At 52.5% G+C, this 4,090-nt stretch overlaps 1 protein-coding gene across 1 annotated transcript in view; it reads right to left on the bottom strand.

Moving 5' to 3' along the window:
- Positions 1-4,090, bottom strand: part of LOC108801357 (adhesion G protein-coupled receptor E3-like) — a 40,721-nt gene that overhangs the window by 35,909 nt on the left and 722 nt on the right. The gene's annotated exons all lie outside the window — the stretch shown is intronic.

Here is a 4,090-nt window from a genome sequence, read left to right as displayed (position 1 = left end):
AGGGGACCCCGGGGTACCCGCCCGTGGTGGTGGAGGGGGGGGGGGTGCAGCTCACTCCGCCGATCGGTACAAGTGATCCGGTGGCTGTATAGACGTCAGACAACTTGTATCTACAGCTGTTTACAACGGTACCAAGAACACGGCTGCAGCAACTAGCGTTCTACCATGACCCAAAGCTCAGTATATAGCGAGCTACAGCTCGCAGTATACTGAGACGCCGCAGCCGGAATGGATCCCTACATTACTGTCTGGATCCGCCCAGCTGCGTGAGTGACAGCTGGCTCTGCCTATCTAGAGGCAGAGCCAGCCGGGCCCGCCCCCTCCCCCATCCGTTCCGCCAGTCAGCGCTGGAGGATCGGAGAGGGGAGGTGGGAATCCCTGCACATAGACGTGAGTGACAGTCACGCCTCTCTGCAGGGATAGATCGAGAAGTGAGCGAGCGGCGGTATGTGTTCCCTCACTTCCCGATCTATTGAGCTGACCTGTGACAGTTTCATCGTCACAGGTCGGCTCAGATTATGATGTTATCAATTTATTACTTTTCAAAGTTGAATTGAATTACGGTAGCGATGTGTGGTATGGACGTTCGCCCAATAGATGGCGGTAATGAAATGAATGCCAGCGTCACCCTGCGAAGTGGTCTCCATCTTGGAGCACATAGGGGCAGAAGATATCAAATTGGGTGCAGGTTTGTCAGGAGGAAGCCCAGCCTCCTTAAAAGCACAGAAACACACAAGGGATCCTGCACATCCTAATGGCAGCTGAGAAACCCCATGCGTCGCTGCACCAAGTCGGTCAAGCAAAACAAACGATGGATGGAGACTCTCATAGTTTAGAGTTAGGACCGCACTATAAGAGGTGCCTTGACGCGGCAGTGCGGCTTTCACATCCTCTGCAGAAGACGTGTATCCAAACCTCTGCCATTATCCTAACTTTGGCCAACTCCTGCTTAATCGGCTGAAAATCAAGCCATGGGTGGCCCTGCAAGCACCACCTAGCTTGTCCAAAGTTGATTTAAAAATCAAGCTACGTGGACAATTATCGACCAATCACTGACTACATCCAATCACATGCTGGCTCCAGGTCTGAACCTAATAGCCAGCAGTGGAGATTTTTTTTTTTTTTTTTGAAGCCCGTGGAACGTGCATCTAAACAAACTTCCCCCTGTGAACAAAAAAAGTGAACCGCAGCACACAAAACGTGCACAAGGGTGCTTGGTTCTTCCAAAGAAGGGACCTCGATTCCCGCCCCCCCGGGGCGCAAGGCTCCTGACGGGGATTGAGACTGTTGGTCCACCAACCCGAAGGCCGGTGGACCCCGATCCTTTGGGAACCTGCCGAAACAGGTCCCTCACAGTACTAGGCAAGGGGCACTCCCAGAGAGAGACCCCCCTCCTAGGTGGGAGGAGACAGAGAACCCTATGTAAGGGCACAGAATCTCCTCCCAACATCAGGAACAAGGCCCAGAAGGAACCTGCACCCGCTGCATCGGTGGGTCAAATTTAAAATAAAAAAGTGCATATAGTGCTATAAATAAATCTAAAGTGCCAGTGCACCACGCTGACAGGCCTTAGGGGCCGGAGTGCAAAAATATGGCCCCGGACTAGCCATAAGGCCTGTCCAAGAGGCGATGTGCAGAATATGCAAGGTGGTGTGTGACCAAGTGCATCAATGAGTCAATGTGGGGTCCCACACCCAAGTGACTTTCTGAGCACCCCTGGGACGCCACCCCCACAACACGACGGGCTCTGCTGCCTCTCAACCCTCCAGCCAGACCAAGCTTCGTATCCATTCAGATTCCTCTATCCACACAGTTAGCATTGATGGGGAAATTGATTGATTTTCTCTTGTCCAGCCTGAGGGCTGATTCACAGAAAGTCAAGCCATGTATGGAGGCCTTAAATATTGCTGCGAATGGCAGTAGTGGGATGGGAGGAGAGTGTCTCAGAACCGGGACAGGGGCCCAGTCATGGCTGCCGCTGCTCCAAACGCTGCACTCATGATGGCCAACAAGCTCCCTAGAAGCCATGGTTTCTGAACACCGCACTGGTAATGGCCAACTAGCTCTTTAGAAGCCATGGTTTCTAAACACGCACTGGTAACGGCCCACAAGCTCCCTAGAAGCCATGGTTTCCAAACACTGTACTGATGATGGCCAACAAGCTCCCTAGAAGCCATGGTTTCTAAACACGCACTGGTAACGGCCCACAAGCTCCCTAGAAGCCATGGTTTCCAAACACTGTACTGATGATGGCCAACAAGCTCCCTAGAAGCCATGGTTTCTAAACACGCACTGGTAACGGCCCACAGGCTCCCTAGAAGCCATGGTTTCCAAACACTGCATGGATGATGGCCAACAACCTCCCTAGTAGCCAGGGTTTCCATACACCACACTGATGATGGCCAACAGAAGCCATGGTTTCCAAACACCACACTGTTGATGGCCAACAAGCTCCCTAGAAGACATGGTTTCCACACACTGCACTGATGATGGCCAACAAGCCTGAAACATAAAATATTGGGCAGTTTGGGTGATATAACCAGCTCTTCGGCATGTACAGTTGGTCAAAGTGTAGAAAGGAATAATTTTCATGGCTCTGCCCATTATCCTCATATAAGGAACAAACCCCGTGTTTTGGGGTTCATTGATGGAATCACCCACATATATAACACCATTTTAACATCCTCTACCTAAACCAGCGATTTGACAGACATTCACGCCATGAGCCATGTAAATTAAAGGATTGACACCCGTCACAAACCCCCTGCCACCATGAGATACTAGAACAGGGTGTTTCCACAAAACGTTCACTCCTCCCATCCTGTTCTTGGGCAATCAGCATCTAACTTGACACATTCTCTGGTGATTGCTGACTGAGGTACCTGTGTGGCTATAAATGCTGGGGGTATCTTCCTGGCACTCAGTAGAACTAAAGGACAGGGCCGTCCCTGTAATGAGACAGCCGGAGGCTGTTGCCTCAAGTGACATTTCTTTGGGTCACATGGGGAGCGGCAGGCGGAGCAACATTGCCGCTCTGCTGCACAATGTTTGCAGAGGGCCTGCCACACCCCTTTCTGGCCAGAGCATGATCCCAGGTATCTAAGAGCCATACATATCTCCCTGCCCAGCTCTTAGCAACCTAGGATGCTCTGACTGGTGTCCCACCGACCTTCTGGCAACCAGTAACATCACTGGTTGCCAGGAGCTTGGCGGGATGCGGGGCAGAGTGTCCCAGACTGCTAAGAGGGTGCACTATCCAGCAGCCCCCATCCACCCTGAGGGTGTCCCTAGCCTTTTTGGGCTGCAAAAAAGCTAGGGACTTCCCCCTTAAGTCCAGTTGAATATGACTAACTACTTAGTGACGTGCGGTAACTCTTGTTCCAGGTGAGGCATTCCCCAGCACGCCCCCGGCCGAAGCACCGCCCCTGCTGGACAAAACTCCACCCCCACCTTATGAACCCCCGCCCCAACCCCCCGTCCCCAAGCTAGCGTAAAGGAGGAAGGGAGGAGACAAGGAGGAGCCTCCCTGTCCCTCACTTGCTCGTCACTGCTGAGGCATCAAGATCGATGGCCTCAGTGTTTTTCTTTTTTTGTTTTGACAGCTTGGACCAGAGGCGCTTTGCCCATTGGCCCAAACCATCCACAGAGCTCACGCCTCTAACAAAGAGTAGAGTCTGTGACAGCTCTGGCTTCAATAGTTAGGTTACACAAGCAGTGGAGAAGCCCGCTGCTGTGTAACCTAACTAGCTGTCCAAAGCCGGATGCAGCGCCTCCTGTAATTAACACTCCGCTCTCCGTCCATGGCAGGTTACACGGCGGGGCGGGGGGGGGGAGGATTTCCCTCCTCTGTAACCTGATAGAAGCCGATCTGAATGGAGAAAAAGCTGTCAGCTTCACACTTGAAGCTGACAGCTTTTTCCTCCATAATTCTAGGTGAGGCTCCGCCCCCTGACCGCATGTAACCACTACTACTTGTCCGATGGGACACTGGTTCAGTAGATGGCTTTAGCTGTCCGATGCTTTACATTGGTGCAGTAGATGGCTTCTTGGTTCCTTTTGGCCCCCCCCCCCGCACCCCCGAAGCGCTACC

The sequence above is a fragment of the Nanorana parkeri genome, unplaced genomic scaffold (genome assembly GCF_000935625.1).
Source record: "Nanorana parkeri isolate BGI_ZX_2015 unplaced genomic scaffold, ASM93562v1 scaffold2316, whole genome shotgun sequence".
Classification (NCBI taxonomy): domain Eukaryota; kingdom Metazoa; phylum Chordata; class Amphibia; order Anura; family Dicroglossidae; genus Nanorana; species Nanorana parkeri.
The sequence above is the reverse complement of the archived record's forward strand: the minus strand, read 5'-3'. Positions and strand labels throughout refer to the sequence as shown.